This window comes from Scyliorhinus canicula, chromosome 20 (genome assembly GCF_902713615.1).
Source record: "Scyliorhinus canicula chromosome 20, sScyCan1.1, whole genome shotgun sequence".
NCBI lineage: Eukaryota > Metazoa > Chordata > Chondrichthyes > Carcharhiniformes > Scyliorhinidae > Scyliorhinus > Scyliorhinus canicula.
Window position 1 is genome coordinate 5,150,821 of NC_052165.1, and position 21,332 is coordinate 5,172,152.

General features: G+C 45.8%; 1 protein-coding gene across 8 annotated transcripts in view; it reads right to left on the reverse strand.

Annotated features, from left to right (window-relative positions):
• kcnq1.2 (potassium voltage-gated channel, KQT-like subfamily, member 1.2) overlaps positions 1 to 21,332 on the reverse strand; it is a 606,356-nt gene that overhangs the window by 556,131 nt on the left and 28,893 nt on the right. The window lies entirely within an intron of this gene.

Sequence of the window (21,332 nt, forward strand, 5' to 3'; positions counted from 1 at the left end):
TCTTCAATATTACACAAGTTAAATATTGAAAAGAACCACAGATACATATTGGGGGAAAACTGGTCTTCAGTAACAGCGTGAAATGGGTGATAGCAAATCAGCAGCTTTTCTTTTTCATTAAAGTCTACTGAAAATAAAGGTGTGTGCGGGGTAAGACTGGATTTCCAACTTGCTTTTGCTCATTTCACTCTTCCGTGGGAGACCAAGTTAACCCCGATGTTCTTTACAAAAAACATTAGTTGCTAGGTTCACTTTTTTCATTGATTTCTTTACAAATATTCAAAGCACAACAGCCCTGTTTCATTCATCTTAGAATCATAGAATCCCTACAGTGCAGAAGGAGGCCATTCAGCTCATTGAGGCTGCCCTTCTTCACTCTAAGTGCTGTAACAACAATGTTTACAAACATCAACCACATCAAAGACAGTTAAGTGGAATCCAATCACGCCCCTTTACACCTGAGTGATTTTGAGATGCTGAGGTGGAAATTGACAGCACTTAACTGTCTTTGATGTGGTTAATGTGAGTGAACATTGTGGTTACAGCACTTAAGACTCACAGCTGTTTTGTGGAAGCTGTCAATCATAGCCCACTATGAGAAATGAATGAATGGCTTGCAGCTAGACAATATGGGGAGTTTAAAGACAGGTCACAGCTATTCTCTTTCCAGGAATGGACACACAGTGTTTCCAGGTAAGTGTTACAACTGTAATGTTTTTCACTGCCCCTGTCCGGATAGTTCTCTAGCTTCCAGACAGGGAAGTCTTTTCTGGGGGGGTCTGTGGGGGGTCGCTTTAGTTCAGCGGGCCCCATGGTTGGTCCCTTTAGTTTTGGGGTTCTTGTAGGGGGGGGTTGCCCATTTTAGGTGATAATTCTAGTTATGGGGTCCCTTTAGTTAGGGAGTCTCTGTGGGGGCGGGTCCCTTTAGTTCAGGCGTCCCTTGTTGGGGGTCTCCCTATTTAGGTGATCCTGTGGGGGTCTCCCTCTTAGGGGGTCCCTTAAGTTAAGGGTCCCATTAGTTAGGGGGTCTCTGTGGGGTTCCCTTTAGTTCAGGGGTCTCTGTGGGGGGAGGGGTCTCTACTTTGGGGCCCTTGTGGGCAGTCTCCCTGTTTACGGTATATCTGTGGGGACTCCCTATTTGGGGGATCTCTTTAGTTATGGAGTCACCGTGAGGGCTTTAATTAGGGGGTTCTGACGGGGGGGTCTCTAATTAGGTGGTCCCAATGGGGATTCTCCTTATTTAGGGGGTCCTTGTGGGGGTTTTGCTGTTTAGCGGGCCTCTATGGGGTGAGGAGCCTTTAATTAGGGGGTCCCTGAGGGGTCGGGGGGATCCCTTTAGTTAGGGTGTCCCTGGGGAGAGTCTCCTATTTTAGGGGGTCTCCAGGAGGGAGTGAGGGGGCAAAGGACCTAGTAGGGGAGGGGTGAGCAGGTAGTGAATTATGGGGGGGGTGGGGGAGGTGGTCCTCGGATGTATTTTGGGGACAACTATCTTAAGGAGTTAGCCCCTTCAACCACGGTGAGGTCCACCGCGTCAGGGTCACGTTTGGTAATAATTGCAGTGAATCCCTCCCGCGTGATTCCCAGCCCGGAGGATTGGAAAATCGCGACGGCCCGGAGATTCTGGTGTCGGGCCCACTAAGTGGATGCAGATGGGTCCATTTGCATCCATGAGTAATGTCCCGCTGATGCGTGGGTGAGAACCCTGATCGTCCCACCAGCGGGGGGGGGGGGGGCCAGAACATTGAGGTGCCCTCCTCGATTTCAGCCCAATTCTCTGCCCGAACACCATCCGCGTTGTCAGTATCATGGGGACGAGAAACCCAGGCCACCATTTCAGAGATTCCCAACGGGAAATTGGAGCCTTGACCATTGGTGGCCATTTTCGGGGTATCGGACACACCGGTCCTTCAGACAGAGGAGAAGGTGGATGTCTTTGCCTTTGCATCGTCGATAGCCTGGAGGCGAGATCTGCGTGGGTGGAGGTCTCCTACTCCGCCCAGTGCCTCGGCCTGGTTGGGTGACCTCATGGAATTTTTATATTTGGAAAAGGTCAAGGACACCATTGCGGTCGGTCGAGGGGTTCGACCCGAGATGGCAGCCATTCATTTCCTTTTATAAAGAGTTAGTTGTTAGGGGGGAGGTTTTAGTTTATTGTTGAGGGGGGGGTAGATTTGCATGTGTTATTGACTATTGTTGACTGTGTTCCTTGTTTTTTGCAATTTGTTGCATCCGTTTTATGTCATACTTTGTTACAAATGAAAAAGTTTTCAATAAAAATATATATTTTTCAATTAAGTATTGTTGGAACCAACAATTCTACTGACACGTGCTTGTAGGGTTAGAATAGCGGTTTTAATATACTCACAACAGAGCCAGCCTATTAGCCATTGAACCTTCGGTGAACTGGCCGGCTGACCATGTGGCACTGATCTTTATACAGCAGCTTCCGGGGGAGGAGTCCTGGGCAGAGCCAAGGGAGAAGCCCCGTACAACTCGAGCATTCCCAGAGCTACTCCCCCTGGAGGACAGGTAGTGCAACTGCACTTACAATACAGATACCTGTATATACAGATTATAATCCGGTGTGAATCACATTCACCACAAGTATATAATATCCTAAACTTTATTAATAGGGGAATTGAGTACAAGAGCAAGGATGTTACGCTGGTAAAAGCAAATTACTGCGGATGCTAGAATCTGAAACAAAAGCAGAAAATGCTGTAAAATCTCAGCGGGTTCTGACAGCGTCTGTGAAAGGAGAACACAGCTAACGTTTCGAGTCTGGATGACTCCGCGTCAGAGCTCGAACCTGTATAAGACAGTGTTGTATCCGATTGTGGACACTACACTGTTGGAAGAATGAGGGGAGGGAGGGAGTTCAAAAGAGGTTCGCGGGAATGGTTCTTGGGATGAGGAAGTTCAGTTATGAAGATAGATTGGGGAAGTTAACTCTGTTTTCCTTGGCGAAAAGACTGAGAGGAGATTTAACAGAGATATTCTAAAGGGTCTGGGTAAAGTAGCTAGGATAAACCTCTTCCCACTTGTGAAAGGATCGAGAACATGGGGGCACAGACTTAAAGTAATTGGTAAAAGAAGTAGAAACAACACAAGAAAAAACTTTGTAACACAGCAAGTTTCCATCACAGTTTCCGAAGTCAGATGTGCCTTCCTGAAAGTGAACCCACGGAAGGCGATGGGCCCGGACGGGATCCCTGGTCGTGCACTCAGAGCCTGCGCATACCAGCTGGCAGAGGTATTCACAGACATCTTTAACCTATCCCTACTCCACTCCGAGGTCCCCACCTGCTTCAAGAAGACCACCATCATACCGGTACCAAAGAAGAATCAGGCAACATGCCTCAATGACTACCGCCCGGTGGCCCTGACGTCAGTTGTAATGAAGTGCTTCGAGAAGCTGATCATGAAGCGCATCACCTCCACACTCCCGGATCGCCTTGACCCACTTCAATTCGCATACCGTTGCAACCGGTCCACATCAGATGCCATTTCCCTGGCCCTACACTCATCCCTAGAGCATCTCGAAAACAAGGACTCCTACATCAGACTCCTATTTATTGACTACAGCTCCACCTTCAACAACATAATCCCAGCCAAGCTCATATCAAAGCTCCAAAACCTAGGACTTGGCTCTCCACTCTGCAACTGGATCCTTGACTTTCTGACTAACAGACCACAATTAGTAAGAATGAACACCAACACCTCCTCCACAATAGTCCTCAATACCGGTGCCCCGCAAGGCTGCGTACTTAGCCCCCTACTCTACTCCCTGTACACACACGACTGCGTGGCAAAACTTGGTTCCAACTCCATTAACAAGTTTGCTAACGATACGACCATAGTGGGCCAGATCTCGAATAATGACGAGTCCGAATACAGGAGGGAGATAGAGAACCTAGTGGAGTGGTGTAACAACAACAATCTCTCCCTCAATGCCAGCAAAACTAAAGAGCTGGTCATCGACTTCAGGAAGCAAAGTACTGTACTGTACTGTACTGTCAGCATCAACGGAGCCGAGGTGGAGATGGTGAGCAGTTTCAAATTCCTTGGGGTACACATCACCAAAAATCTATCCTGGTCCACTCACGTCGACGCTATCACCAAGAAAGCACAACAGCGCCTATACTTCCTCAGGAAACTAAGGAAATTAGGCATGTCCACATTAACCCTTACCAACTTTTACAGATGCACTATAGAAAGCATCCTATCGGACTGCATCACAGCCTGGTATGGCAACTGCTCGGCCCAGGACCGCAAGGAACTTCAGAGAGTCGTGAATACCGCCCAGTCCATCACACGAACCTGCCTCCCATCCATGGACTCCATCTACACCTCCCGCTGCCTGGGGAAAGCAGGGAGCATAATCAAGGATCCCTCCCAACCGGCTTACTCACTTTTCCAACTTCTTCCATCGGGCAGGAGATTCAGAAGTCTGAGAACACGCACGAACAGACTCAAAAACAGCTTCTTCCCCACTGTCACCAGATTCCTAAATGACCCTCTTATTGACACTACACCCTGTATGCTTCATCCGATGCCAATGCTTATGTAGTTACATTGTAAACCTTGTGTTGCCCTGTTATGTATTCTCATATATTTTCTTGTATTTTCTTGAATTTTGTTTAATTCCCTTTTCTTCCCATGTACTGAATGATCTGTTGAGCTGCTTGCAGAAAAATACTTTTCACTGTACCTCGGTACACGTGACAATAAACAAATCCAATCCAATCTAAGTGGGTACGGTCTGGATAATCGAATCCCTCCCGTGCAGAAGGAGGCCATGCAGCCCATCATTCACCGACCCTCTGAAAGAGCACTCTACCTAGGACCATTCCACCACCCCATCCCCGCAACCCCACCTAACCCCCACAGCTTTGGACTGTGGGAGGAAACCGCAGTACCCGGAGGAAACCCACGCAGACACGGGGAGAACGTGTAAACTCCACACAGACCGTCACCCAAGGTCAGAATCGAACCCGGGTCCCTGGCGCTGTGAGGCAGCAGTGCTAACCACTGTGCTGCCCTAATGAACTGCCCGAGAGTGTGGTGCAGGTAGGTTTATTTAAAGCACTCAAAAGGGAATTAAACTGTTATTTGGAAAGGAAGAATGTGCAGGGTTATGGGGAGAAGGCAGGCGAATGGCACTAAATGAGTTGCTCATTTAGAGCGTCGGTTCCTCCCTCTGGGCTCTTACAATTCTGAGATTATTTGCCAAAATTTCAACTGTGCACAACAGAGTCAGCCTAAAACATTTAAATTTATTGCTGAGTTTGCTTCTGTGCTACCGTGGGCAGCTCGGTAGCACAGTGGTTAGCACTGTAGTTTCACAGCTCCAGGGTCCCAGGTTCGATTCCCCGCTGGGTCACTGTCTATGCGGAGTCTACACGTTCTCCCCGTGTCTGCGTGAGTTTCCTCCGGGTGCTCCGGTTTCCTCCCACAGTCCAAAGACGTGCAAGTTAGGTGGATTGACCATGATAAATTGCCCTTAGTGACCAAAAAGGTTCGGAGGGGCTATTGGGTTACAGGGATAGGGTGGAAGTGAGGGCTTAAGTGGGTCGGTGCAGACTTGATGGGCTGAATGGCCTCCTTCTGCCCTGTATGTTCTATGTTGTAATAGGTGTCACTGGGCTACATTGATTGATAACCTAGTTTGACTGAATAGCTTAGTAAACCAAGTAAACAATTATTTTTATTTGTGCATTTACTCTCATTTCAATGAAAGGATGCACCTGCTTTTTTAAGGATCACAATCCTAAATAATTTTACTCTGTTTATAAGAGAAACTTCAAATATTCCTGCTGTTCACTAATCTCCTCTAAACTGCATTTGTGACACATGTTCAGCCGACCCAGGACAATGCTCATCTATACGCCCTGCACCTAATCAATCCTGACTGCATGCCATTAACAAATGGAAAATGTTCACACAAAACTTCTCCAACCCAGGAAACCAACATCTAAAACTGAAGGCCGTTCTGCAATATCTAATTTCAAACAATTGCTCCCTTTATTTCTAAATTAGTAATCAGAGTGCGGTTATAAAAAAGAACAAAGGAACTGTAGCAAAGTGGTTATGTTACTGGACAAGTAATCCAGATCCTCTAGAAATATGAGTTGAAATTCCACAACAGCAGACTGACAATTTGAATTCAATTAAATAAATAAAAGAGAGACTCAGTAATGGTGATCACGAAACTCCCAGATTACTGGGAAAAGGCCATCCAGTTCACTAATACCTTTTGGGGATAAAAATCTGCCATGCTTCTCTGGTTTTATTTTAAATTTTTATTTTAAATTTTAAATTTATTTTAAATAGGGGCTTGGTTTAGCACAGGGCTAAATCGCTGGCTTTTAAAGCAGTCCAAGCAGCACGGTTCAATTCCCGTACCAGCCTCCCCAAACAGGCGCCGGAATGTGGCGACTAGGGGCTTTTCACAGTAATTTCATTTGAAGCCGACTTGTGACAATAAACGATTTTCAAATCCGCCCATGGCATGTGGGCATTGCTGGCTTGGCCAGCATTTGTTGCCCAACCCTGACTGTCCTTGAGAAGGTGGTGGTGAGATGTCTACATGAACCCCTGCAATCCGTGTGTTGTAGGAACACGCGCAGTGCGAAGGAATAACGATATAGTTCAGGGTGATGTGTGACTTGGAGGGGAACTTGCAGGTGGTGGTGTTCCTTTGCATCTGATGCCCGTGTCTCTTGTGGTGGTTGAGCTGGCAGATTTAGAAGGTGATGTCGAAGGAGCCTTGGCGAAACAGCCTAGCCTAGTCACTCAGTGATATAAATTACTACAAAGAGTCAAATCGGAATATAACTAGGCAGATCCACCTAGGCACTGAGTTTGACAAAGACTCACCCAGACCAGTTGACCTTGTTAAATCTTCCTCACTAACATGTGAGGAGTTGTGCCAATATTGGGAGAGCTGTCCCACAGGTTAGTCAAGCAACAACCTGACTCGCCAAATCATTCCTTACAGCCAATGCCACAGAGTCCTCAACCACCAGGTTAGGTGAATTGGCCATACTAAATTGCCCCTTAGTATCCATAGGTGTGCAGGTTGGGTGGATTAGCCATGATCAATGTGCAGGGTTAAGGGACTAGGGCGGGGTAGTGGACCTAAGTAGAGTGCTCTCCCGGAGGGCCAGTGCAGACCCAATGGTCCAAATGGCCTCCATTTGCACTGTAGGGATTCTATGATCCCGGGATATGTCGTGTCCCACCTACATGATAGGCTCAGCTGAGGACACAGTGGTGTACACTTGGGAGGGAGTGTTCCTGGTAGTCCTTAATGTTAACTCCAGATCCCACGAATTGCCATGGCATCAGCTCAAATGTGGGTAAGGAAACCTGCATCTCTGACACTTACCTGCCCTTCCTGATCTCCCTATCTCTATTTCTGGGGCTTGGATGTCCATCAGTATCCATTATGAGCCCACCAACCCCCATAGCTACCTCGACTACAGCTCTTTACACCCCACATCGTGTGAGGTCTTCATCCCATTCCACCCCATCTGTGCCGATGATACCACTTTCCAAAACGGTACTGCTGACATGTATTCATTTTTCCTTAATCATGGTTTTCCAGCCACTGTGGTTGCCAGGCTGTCAACCGTGTCCAACCCATCTCCCGCACCTCTGCCCTCACCCCTTCCCCTCCTTCCCAGAACCAGGATAGGATCCCCCTTGTCCTCACTTTTCACCCCACCCGCCTCCGCATTCAAACGATCACCCTCCGCCAGTTGCGCCAACGCCAGCATGACGTCATCATCAAACACATATTCCCCTCACTCCCCCTGTCCGCACTCCATAGGGACCGTTCCCTCTGGGATACCCTGGTCCACTCCTCCATCACCCCCAACACCTCACTCTCTTCCCACGGCACCTTACAATTGCAGAAGGTGTAACATCTGCCCCTTTACCTTCTCCCTGCTCACCATCCGAAGGACCAAAAACTCTTTTATGATGAAACAATACTTTACATGCACTTCATTCAATCAGGTCTATTGCAATTGCTGCTCCCAGTGCGGTCTACTCTACATTGGAGAAACTAAGCGCAGACTGGGTGACCGCTTTGCAGAACACCTTTGGTCCGCCCGTAAACAGAACCCAGATCTTCCTGTTGCTGCCATTTCAACTCACCGTCATACTTGTCAAAAACTGGCAAATCTAAATCGTGGATGCATTAATATAGATTAGAAAACTCAATTGTTCAAATTATATTATAATCAATTTTCAGAGCAAAGTTCAGAAAATGTATTCAGCGAGGCTGAATTCCATTGCAGCATGCTTTAAAAATAGAATTTCGATACAAGTTGTTTCCTGACTGGCATGTTTCAAGTTTTCTATGGTGAAGGATCTAGTTTCACAGTACGTATCACGAGACAAACAACAAAGCACATGATTATGCTTTTCGCTATTAAACTGAAGAAAATGCTGCAGACTAAGCCCTCAGCCACAAATCGAAATACGAAACAGGAGCAGAAACATGGAAATAGATCTGAACTCTTATAATTTCACAATTAAAAAACAAAACAAATTCATCCAACTCAGTCAAGCAATGATGCTGGGCCCTTGTGTCGTCTTTCCTCAGACCACTGTGTTGATGGGATAAGTTCATCTCGCTTTTCCTGTCTCAGAAGTCATCAAGATGCTGATAACAAAATTAGAGCTGAATTTTCGATGGCACAGTGGTTAGCACTGCTGCCTCACAGCGCCGGGGACCCGGGGCAGCCCAGAGGCACAGTAGTTAGAACTGCTGCCTCACAGCGCCAGGGACCCGGGGCAGCCCAGAGGCACAGTAGTTAGAACTGCTGCCTCACAGCTCCAGGGATCCAGGTTCAATTCTGGCCTTGGTGACTGTGTGTGGAGTTTGCACTTTCTCCCCATATCTGGGTGGTGTTATGGACCAGAGCTTAGAAATTCCAAAGTCTATTATGATGTTCACCTGACCTATAACCTTTATGTTGAATTTGGCTGGGATGAGCACAAAAGCCTTCTCTGCAGGTGTGATTCGACAGACTTCCCAGACACTTTAATCAAAACAAGGTTTATTCTAAAAATGTAGTTAACATATATATACACACAGCAAAAATTTTTATCAATTAGAAACAGAAAGACACTCAACAGCTCCGGTAATCTATGTACATAATACTTAATGAATTCCCCCTTAGCTGTTCCAATTCAATAACAAAATCCAATTAAAACAAAACCCTTTTTCAAGGCTGTGGCCGAGCACACTGCATTCTCACTTGAATGGGACTGGTCCTTTTCCAGAAATTCTGATCCCGGTCCAAACAATAGATTCAAACTACTTCCGGAAAGCAAATATATCTTTAAAGTTATCAAGGCAGTCAGCCACAACCAATGTGCTTTTTACTGGAACCACTTTTAAAATGAAAACGGAGAAAACACTTCTTTCTCCTTCTGCAGTCCAAAGCAGTCAAACACAAAACCCCTCTCACCTCACAGCCACAGCACAATGTGCTACAATTCACATAATAAGAGACTAAACCTTTCTTAAAGGGACACTCACATGACAGTGGGTTTCCTCCGGATGCTCCAGTTTCCTCCCACAGTCCAAAGATGTGCAGGTTAAGGTGGATTGACCAGGAAGCAGAGGGTGATAGTGGAAGGGTGATTTTCTGACTGGGAGCCTGTATCCAATGGAGCACCGCAGGGATTCGTCTTGGGCCCTTGCTGTTTGTGGTTTATATAAATGATTTAGACATGAATGTAGGTCTACAGCTTCCTGTTGTAACTCCACCAATTTGCCTAAACTAAAAATATACGCCTCATCCTCCACCTGTTCTTGTTCTTTTCCAACCATCTGATCTAAAAACGTTTCTGATAATTGAAAGTTATCTTCACTCTTTAATTTCTCCTCTTGTCTTAACCTGTGACTTTGCGACCTTGTTACTCCACAATCCGGAAAAATCCCAGGATATTCGTCCTTCAACACTTCAGTTGTCTGATTTTCCACTGCCTTATCAACCACAGTAGGCATCACACCCACCTGCGATCCACCTATATCATTACCCAAAATAAACTGTATTCCTGGACAAGATAGTTTCTCTATTACCCCTACGACCACTTCACCGCTCTTCACTGGACTTTCCAACGTTATATAATGGAACACTACTCCTCTCACCCTGAATTCCACATATTACCATATTTTCTGGCAATATTCCTCCCCAAACTACATAACTCCTCCTCTTACCATCAAAGATCGACTAGCTCCCGTATCTCTTAAAATTCTGACTTTGTTACCTACTCCTGGTACACATGAGTAAAGTTTACCCACAGAAGTAAATTATTTTAAGAGATCTGGCACCTTGTTATCAATCACCTCCTGATCAGGCTGTCCATTCTATTGCATCTCCTTCACTTCAATTGGGCTTTCCTTTATCACTTTAACAAATTCCATTGTCTTATCCTGTTTAACCACATCAGCCTTCCCAGTGCTTTTCATCCACCACCAACACTGTAACTTTACATGGCCTCGTTTATTACAGTAAAAACATCGGAAACTTTTCATTTCTCTTCCACCCTCCTGGATTTATTTTTTAATCTGAGGTACGCTATCCTTATTATCTCTTACTAGATCTCCTTTACCTTTACCATTTAAGTATTTCTCTTTCCCCAGTTTCCATCCCTCACAGGCTGAAACTGATGTCGGAAACCAAACTTTGAATTATGAACTAATTCATCATCATCTGCCATGTCTGCTGCTAATCTCGTAGTTTTAACCCTCTGCTCTTCCACATGAGTTCTCAATACATCAGAAATTGAATTTTTAAACTCCTCTAAAATTATTATTTCTCAGAGAGCTCTATACGTTTCATCTATTTTCAAAGCCCTTATCCACCTATCAAAATTACTCTGTTTGATCCTTTCAAACACGGCAAGGTAGCACAAGTGGATAGCACTGTGGCTTCACAACGCCAGAGTCCCAGGTTCGATTCCCTGCTGGGTCACTATCTGTGCGGAGTCTGCACATTCTCCCCGTGTCTGCGTGGGTTTCCTTCGGGTGCTCCGGTTTCCTCCCACAGTCCAAAGACAGGAAGGTTAGGTGGATTGGCCGTGATAAATTGCCCTTAGCGACCAAAAACGTTTAGGAGGGGTTATTGGATTACAGGGATAGGGTGGGAGTGAGGCCTTAAATGGGTCGGTGCAGACTCGATGGGCCGAATGGCCTCCTTCTGCGCTGTATGTTCTATGTTATGTCTAAACTCCATGTATATTTGATCAAGTTCTTTCCTTAAATTTCTAAACCTTTGTCTGCAGGCTTCAGACACTAGTTCGTATGCACCTCAGTTGGATTTTTTTCACCTCCTCATACGTCCCAGATATCTCCTCTGATAGTGATGCAAACACTTCACTAGCTCTACCTACCAATTTTGTTTGAATCATAAACACCCACATGTCCTGTGGCTATTTCATTTGTTTAGATACCTTCTCAAATGAAATGAAAAAGGCTTCTACATCCTTCTCATCAAACCTTGGCAATGTTTGGACATATTTAAATAGATCCCCACCAAGCCTTCGACTATGACATTCTTGCTCACTACCCTCATCACTATTCTCAGACTGTAGGTTTCTCTTTACTTCTGCTAATTTTAACTGACTATCATGTTTCATGGCCAGTTTCTGAAGTTCAAAGTCTCTCTCTTTTTCTTCTTCCTCTCTCTCTTTTTCTTTTTCCCTGATCTGTACCTCTCTTTCTCTCTCTTTTTGTTCTGCTAGGGCTATTTGTTCTTTCTCCCTCATTTCGTATTCAAGCTACTTTAATTCCTTTTAATGTTCAGGTTGCTTGATCTGTAATTGAATTCTTGCCATTTCCAATGATTCTGACTGTGTCTCAGGCAATTTTAAATGCTCAGCTACCGCCGCAATTTCCTCTTCTTTTTGTATTTTAACAGGCAATGTTTTTGCCAAATCTAAAACCCTTTTTTGAATGTTTGTCAGGTACTGCGTGTGACTTTCTCCACCCCCAAAAACTTCTGAGCCTCTGAAAGAGCCATTGTCCACAGCACACTCCCTATTTAAACTTGAATACAACACCTGAAAAGCAAAGACAAATATGCTCACCTCTCACTGTGTTTAAGTTCACTAAGCCATCCCAATAACGAAAGATAGACTTTTATCCCATGAGACCCCACTTTGTTATGGGCCAAGGTTTATAAAACACCAAAGTATATTATGGAGTTCACCTGACCTATAACTGCTTATGGATTTTGATTATGATGAGCACAAGAGCCTACCTTTCAACAGAGGTTGTATAAACACACACAGTAAGAATTATTATCAACTACAAACATAAAGACCCCACACAGCTACAGTAATCTATGTATAACCCTTAATAAATTCCCCCTTTAACTGTTCCAATTTAATAACAAGATCCCATAAACCAGAAACCCCTTTTTACCAAAAGCAGCAGGTAACTATAATCATTGCGTTTCCTCCTTGGAATTACTGTTCAAAATTGAAAATAGACAGGCCAACAAACTTCTCTGTCTGAGTGCAGCAGCCAAATTTGAAATCTAAAGTAAAATATCATAGCCACACACCAGTTCCGAACCAAAGTGAAAGTAAAACCAACTCCCAGAGCCACAGCCCAGCTCCACCCACACAATGACATCACTGAAGTCATGTGATAAGACAACAAAAACATTTCTTAAAGGGACACTCACATGACATTATCTTGGTATCTCTTAAAATTGTGACTTCTTTACCTGCTACTACTGGTACACATGAGTAAACTTTACCCACACAAGTAAACTCTTTAAAGAGATCTGGCACCTTCTTATCAATCACCTCTTGATCAGGCTGTACATTCTTTTGCATCTCCTTCGCTTCAATTGGACTTTCCTTTACCACTTTAACGAACACCACTGGTTTACCCTGTTTTACCACATCAGCCTTCCCAGTGCTTTTCTTAAACCCCAACGCTGTGACTTTATATGGCCTAGTTTATTACAGTAAAAACATCTGAAACTATTCATTTCTTTTCCACCCTCCTGGATTTTTTTTTTAATCTGGGAGACACTATTCTTATTATCTCCCATTAGATCTCCTTTACCGTTACCACTTGAATATTTCTCTTTTGCTCTGTATCTATCCCTTACAGGCTGAAACTGATGTCGGAAATCAAACTTTGATTTATGAACGAATTCATAAACATCTGCCATTTCTGCTGCAAATCTCACAGTTTTAACCCTCTGTTCTGTAGCCATCTGAGATGGCCACTTAAGACCAGGAACAGAGAAGGTCGCAAGGCCTAGCGGGTAAAATGGACAGAGCAAGATTCAGGCAGGTTCAGAGCCTGGAAATGTATATTTGCGGAGTAAGGAATCCAGACGGTATCGAAACCCCCGACCGATTAGCATTTGATAGCCCATCTCCGCCAAACAACGGACTGGTACCTGAGCCACCAGTACAGTCCCAGACATTTCAGCGCCACTCCCTGTACTAGGGAAGCGTAAACAACCGGGTCAATGACCACTTGGCACACGCCCAGCCATCCAGGCACCCACCCATTTATTGGTTCGAAATCGAATATAGTGATCAGGGATCACCCAATTAATGGGGTCCAAACGTCCATCTCCAATCGCAGCAACACCAGAAGCAAGTCCAAGTTCCATGCTCGCTACCAGACGGATGAGCCTAGCTGAGCAGCAGATTCTTCTCCAGACTCGATAGATCCAGAATCGAACAGCGGCCACTGTTCCTCTGACCTACGCCGGGTGCCTGAAGTTAAGTACAGGTTGTCTTAGTCGATAGGTGTAGTTTAGCTAGCAGTGTTTATGTTGCATGACCCATTGTGTGTGTAAATAAAGTACCCTTGACCTTGAACTAACTAACCAACTGGTGTCTGGCTCTTTGATAGATAGCCGGTTGAACCTTGCGGTGGTATCATTGATACCTGGCGACTCTGAGCATTAGAATATAGATATCCAAAGGAAGGAGGGCAACCTCACTGATTGCCATAGTTACAGCAGGTCCACAGAAAAAGGCAACAGCTCTTCCACATGAGTTCTCACTACATCAGGAATTGAATTTTTAAACTCTTCCAAAATGATCATTTCTCTCAGAGCTTGTCATGTGTACCAAGCTGCAGTGAAAGGCATTTTTCTGGAAGCAGCTCAGAGCTCATTTAGTACATGAAAAGAAAAGAAAAAGAAAATATATAATAGGGCAACACAAGGCCACAATGTAAATACATAGACACTGGCATCGGGTGAAGCATACAGGAGTGTAGTGTTAATCAGGTCAGTCCATAAGAGGGTCGTTTGGGGGTGTATGCTTGACCAGGTTCTTTCCTTAAATTTCTAAACCTTTGTCTGTAGGCTTCAGACACTAGTTCATATGCACCTAAGATGGATTTTTTTCACCTCATACGTCCAATTTTGTTTGAATCAGTAATACCCACATGTCCTGTGGCCATTTCATTTGTTCAGCCACCTTCTCAAATGAAATGAAAAAGGCTTCTACATCCTTCTCATCAAACATTGGCCATGCTTGGACATAGTTAAATAGATCCCCACCAAACCTTCGACTGTGAAGCTCTTGTTCTTTCTCACTATCCTCATCACTATCCTCAGACTGTACTTTTCTCTGAACCTCCGCCAATTTTAACTGATGTTCCCTTTGCGTAGCCAGTTTGTGAAGTTCAAAGTCTCTCTCTTTTTCTTTTTCCCCTCTCTCCTTTTCTTTTTCCCTGATCTGTACCTCCCTTTCTCTCACTTTTTGTTCTGCTCGGGCTACTCTTTCTTTTTCCCTCTCCTTTTCTTTTTCCCTCATTTTGAATTACAGCTGTATTTTAAAAATATTTTTATTGTCCATTTTCACATTTTTTCAAGATTTACACCCCACCAACAAACAGTAATCGGTAACAAATACAATGTCAATCCCTTTATTAACAACAACGATCCTATCCTCCCACCACCCCCAAGCAATGACCCGCATGACAATATGAGCATCAAAGAAAACAAAACCTCAGGAATCGTCTATGGTCACCATTGACATATATATAGTCCACCCCCCCCTAATATTCAACACCATCCAATCCCCAAAAGAGTACCGTGAATGATGCCCAGAATTGTAGACCCCCCCCCCCACTGCCACACAAAAATTCCTCCCCTCCACTTCCTCTTGTAAATTCCTCCCCCCAACCTCGGTTCCTTCCTCCAACTTTTCAACCCTGGCTAGACTCACCGAAACCTGTTCTACCAGGCTCCGATGGCTGCAGCCCCTTCCCCCACCTCACTCCCGTTCACTAGACGACTTAAACCGGCCAGCATGGAGGCCCCCGCCCGGGTCTCCTTCCCCTTGCCTGGTCCCAGGAAAAACCAAGAAATCCCCTTTAGCACACAACCCCCGCATACCCACCCAAGCCCCAAAGGACCATCATTGTAAATGAAAGTCCCAACTCCTCCCTTGTCCAAATATACAGCGGTCGACTCATTTAGTACATACACCAACAGGCAGTGAGAAAATAAAGTTACATGAGGCTACATCGGTACAAGACTTGCTCTCAGTCCCAATTCTCAATTCTGCCACAGTCCTTCTGCCTTCGCAAACCCCTCTGCCGCTTCCACTGTCCCAAAATAAAGTCCTTGCATTTGTAGGTCACCCTCAACTTAGCTGGATATACAATGCCGCACTGCACCTTGCTGATGTACAGTGCCTTCTTCACCCGGCTGAAGGCAGCCCGCCTCCTCACCAGCTCCACTGTAAAGTCCTGGTATACACGTATACCAGCTCCAGCCCACTGCACCACCCGCTTCTGCTTGCCCAGCACAGGACCTTCTCCTTCACACTGTACCTACAGTTACTACTCTTGGCGGCTCACTCGCCTTTGGTACAGGCCTCCACGACTTATGAGCCCGATCCAGTTCATATCGGGAGGGATCATCCCCCTCCCCCAATAGCTCCGCCAACATCGTGGCAAAATACTCCGTCGGCCTCGGGCCTTCCACCCATTCGGGCAAACCCACGATCTCAGATTTTGCCACCTGGATCTGTTTTCCAGGTCTTCCATTTTGGCTCGCAGACCCTTGTTAGTCTCTATCACCCTCCGCAGCTCCTTCCCCATTGAGGTGAGTTGATCGCGGTGCTGCGATAATGCCTCTTCCACTTCCTTCAGTGTCTCACCCTGCTCCCGCACCTCCGCCGCTGCGCTCGATACCGCCACCCTCGCCGGGGAAATCGCCTCCTCCACCAGCACCTTCAATACCGCCCCCATCTCCTCCATCGCTTCCATGCGCTTTGGGAACTGTTTACAAGTTCCACAGCCATCACCTTGGTCGTTTCTTCTGCCGTGAGCAATGCAGCCTCCCCTGGTGCCCCAGCCTCCGCTTTCCTTGCAGTCCCCGCGCTGACCTTTCCACTCCCCAGCGGATTTTCATTAACCACTTTTTGCACGGTTGTTTTTTTCCCCAACTTGGACATCTCGCCTCACTGTGCCTTCTTACTGCTTTTGCAGCCTCCGTTGCCCTTGGACCAGGCGTTAAGACTGCGGAAATTCCGTTCCCAAATGGGAGCCCTCCAGTATGCGGCTGCCTCCCGCCCGCCGTCACCGGAAGTGTCGAATTCCAGCTTTAATTCTTTTTCATGTTCAAGCTGCTTTATCTGTAATTGAATTCTTGCCATTTCCAATGATTCTGACTGTGTCTCAAGCAATTTTAAATGCTCCGATAACGCCGCAATTACCTCTTCCTTCCATACTTTAGCAGGCAATGTTAACTGCAATGTTTTTGCCAATTCTAAAAGCCTTGTTTTAGTCTCCGTTTGTAAGGTATTGCGTGTGACCTTCTACACTCCCAAAACCTTCTGAGCTTCTGAAAGAGGCATTGTCCACAACACACTCCCCATTTAAAAATGAATACAACATCTGAACAGCAAACACAAATATGCCCACCCCTGACTGTCTATAAGTTCACTAAGCCAACCCAATTTGTTATGGGCCAGGGCTTGAAAACTCCAAAGTGTATTATGATTTTCACCTGACCTATAACATTTATGTTGAATTTGGCTGGGATGAGCACAAAAACCTTCACTGTTGGTGTGATTCATCAGACTTCCCAGACACTTTAATCAAAACAAGGTTTAGTCTAAGAATTTAGTTAACACAGCAAGGAGTTTTATCAATTAGAAACATAAAGACACCACGCATCTACAGTAATCTATGTATAACACTTAATGAATTCCCCCTTAGCTGTTCCAATTCAATAACAAAATCCAATTAAACCAAAACCCCTTTTCAAGGATGTGGCCCAGCACTCTGCATTCTGACTTGACTGGGACTGGTCCTTTTCCTGAAAGTCTGATCCAAGTCCAGCCAGCAGATTCAAACCCCTTCCGGAAATCAACTATATCTTTAAAGTTACCACGGCAGTTAGCCACACCCAATGGGCTTTTTACTGAAACCGCTTTGAAAATGAAAATAGAGAAAAATACTTATTTCTCCTTCTGCAGTCCAAAGAAGTCAAAATGAAAGTGAAACACCCTCTCAACTCACAGCCACAGCCCAATGTGCTATAAGGGACAGTCACATGACAGCAGTGTGAACAGCCAGGAGCCTGTAAGTTGCAGATATGGGGTAAAGTTTCAATTAATATTTAACAGCAATGGGGGTCTCAGCCGGGACACCGCGGTCTCAAGGGGGACACCCCAGATCCACACACTTGCCACAAATCATTCCCCATTACACACAGGAATTCAGGCATACACCCCCAGCAGCAGCAGCAAAAAGTTTACAAAGTTCACCGACCTCCTTTCTCCCCCTCAACGGCCATGGCGCCTGGTCTGTGCTTGGAAATACTCCCACCAATTCACACTAGCGTGACCCCCAGCTGTGAGGGGGGGGGGGGAGCGTTGCGAAGGGGTTGAGATTCGGGCCCCCAACCCACCCTTGAGATTCTGCTAACGACGTGGGGTGTGAAGCTCACTGAGGCCACCGGTGGAGGACTGGAGCATCGGAACGGGATTGGCACTGGGCGCCGATCCCGATTTTAGCCCGGTTCTCCTCCGGATCTGGATACCTGCTGCCGGCAGCGGGCAGCATAGTACCCACCCTGGACCTCAACAGAAAATTTATGCCACACAATAATTCATTACGTTGATGTTCGAGGACTGTCAATACAATCCTTTTCTGCACAACGCTAAATGGGCTGGATTTTGTGATCAGCAATCCCCAGAATTTGAGGTTGAAGGATGCATGGTTCCCTCCAGGTGTCAGTGAGATACAGAAGTGCTGTGTAGCACAGGCAAAAGCAGAATAGGTTTCCAGTCACTGCGTCACAAAATCTGTATAAGGCAGGCTGTTTCTGTGAGACGCATGGGAACAAAGGATTGAATCATATTTATTTGACTTGAACAAGTTTACAAAATTAAAAATGTTTAAAAACAATGATAATTTTGATCAGAAAGATCTTACACATACTTCAGCTGTGGGCGGCACAATTTATGAGCATTTAGCACGGCTGCATCTCAGCAGCAGGGATCTAGGTGCGATTCCGCCCTCGGGTCTCCCCGTGTCTGCGTGGGTTTCCTCCGGGTGCTCCGGTTTCCTCCCACAGTCCAAACATGTGCAGCTTGGGTGGGGTTGTGGGGATGGGGTGGCGGAGGGGGCCCGGGTAGAGTGGTCTGTCGGAGGGGCAGTGCAGACTCGATGGGCTGCACTTTAGGGATTCTATGAAAGTCAGATAAGTCCTTCTAAAAACTGATAGCCATTGAAACATTTAAAAACTCTGACCAAAAGTAAAATCTATCACTGTTAGAATGATTTAACAAAATTTATCTGATCTGTTTAAAATGTAATTTACATTACGACAATGAAAAGATATGCCAAAGCTTCTTAAAACATATAAAAAGCCGATTAATGTTCTTAAAGAATCATTTACCTGAATCCATTTTAATACTTAAAAGATCCCTTCCAGTGTGCACATCCGGAGTACGTATTTGTGAAATGAGAGGAGGCCCTTTAATGCCTGAAAAATCTAGGTGTCATATTTTTGTTGTTGCTGTGAATCCCTTGTTATTATTGGGCAATAAGCCCAAATTCACTCTTGTTCACCTGAATCTCCAGCTCGCTGATTCAGAAGTTGCCAGGGTTTAGTGTAATCACCCTCACGAAGTCCAAGGCGATACACTAATCGATCTCCTTGTGGGCTTCATGCAATACGGGCTTCTCCATCAGTGGGCTGAAGCCCTCCCAGCTGAAACTTGTAATTAGTCTGTAGAAATGCCGGCCTGGACAGGAGGAGGCATCCTGCTGGTCTCGACTGGACTTATGGGGCACAATTGAACAGGAAGTGTCATTCTCGGCACAATTGTCAGAGTGTTTCTGAACAGTCGCATTGGCGAGATAGAGGCCCCAATTTAACGCCAGAGTATTTTGCTATTTCAGGCTGTCTCACCATCTGACTCGCCAGACTCGCTCCTCAGCGACTTGGCACTAACTAGAGTGAGCTGCTTTGAAACGCCTCCTCACCATATTATCCAGGCTTGGGCTGACAAGTGGCAAGTTACATTCGCGCCACACAAGTGCCAGGCAAGCACCATCTCTGAAATGAAAGTCTCTAACTATCGCCCTTTGACATTCAATAGCATTACCATCGCTGAATCGCCCACAATCAACATCTTGGGAATTACCACTGATCAGAAACTGGACTAACCACATTAATACTGTGGCTACCAGGGCAGGTCAAAGGCCAGGAATCCTACGGTGAGTAACTCACCTCCTGCCCCCCCGAAAGCCTGTCCACCATCTACACTGCACAAGTCAGGAGTGTAATGGAATATTCTCCACTTGCCTGGATGAATGCAGCTCCAACAACACTCAAGAAGCTCAACACCAGGACAAAGCAGCCGCTTGATTGCTCCTCCTTGCACAAACATTCAAACCCTCCACCACCGACGAACAGTGGCAGCCGTGTGTACCATCGACAAGTTGCACTGCAGGAACTTACCAGGGTTCCTTCGGCAGTGCCCAGACCTGTTCCTCAATTGGTGATGCCAACTTTGCCATAAGACATAGGGGTAGAATTAAGCCACTCAGCCCATTGAGTCTGCTCGCCATTTAATCATGGCTGATATGTTTCTCCATCCCCATTCTCCTGCCTTCTTGCCATCAACCCAATCCCTTTATTAATCTATCTCTGTCTTAAAGACGCCCAGTGATTTGGCCTCCACAGCCTTCTGTGGAAAAGTGCTCCACAGATTCACCACCCTCTGGCTGAAGAAATTCCTTCTCATCTCTGTTTTAAAGGATCTTCCCTTTAGTCTGAGATCGTGTCCTCTGGTTCTAGTTTTTCCGACAAGTGGAAACATCCTCTCATGTCCACTCTATCAAGGCCTCGCAGTATCCTGTAAGTTTCAATAAAATTCCCCTCATCCTTCTAAACTCCAACGAGTACAGACGCAGAGTCCTCAACTGTTCCTCATAAGACAAGCTCTTCAATCCAGGGATCATTCTTGTGAACCTCCTCTGGACCCTTTCCAAGGCCAGCACATTCTGCCTTAGATATGGGCCCCAAAACTGCTCACAATACTCCAAATGGGGTCTGACCAGAGCCATTATATAGCCTCAGAAGTACATCCCTGGTCTTGTATTCAATAATAATAATCACTTATTGTCACAAGTAGGCTTCAATGAAGTTACTATGACAAGCCCCTAGTTGCCACATTCCGGCACCTGTTCGGGGAGGCTGGTACGGCAATTGAACCCGCGCTACTGGCATTGTTCTGCATTACAAGCCAGCTGTTTAGCCTACTGTGCTAAACTAGCCCCCTATTCTAGCCCTCTCGACATGAATGCTAACATTGCATTTGCCTTCCTAACTGCCAACTGAACCTGCAGGTTAACCAGAAGAGAATAGTGAATAAGGACTCCCAAGTCGCTTTGTGCTTCTGATTTCCTAAGCATCTTCCCATTTAGAAAATAGTCTATGTCTCCATTTCTCCTTCATAACCTCACACTTTTCCACATTGTATTCCATCTGCCACTTCATTGCCCACTCTCCTAGCCTGTCCAAGTCCTTCTACAGCCCCAATGCTTTCTCAATACTATCTGTCCTTCTACAGATCTCTGTATCATCTGCAAACTTAGCAACAGTGCCTTCAGTTCCTTCTTCCAGATCGTTAATGTATATTGTGAAAAGTTGTGGTCCCAGCACAGACCCCTGTGTCACACCACTAGTCACCGGCTGCCATCCTGAAAAAGACCCCTTTATACCCACTCTCTGCCTTCTGCCAGTCAGCCAATCCTCTATCCATGCCAGGATCTTACCCTTAACACCATGGGCTCT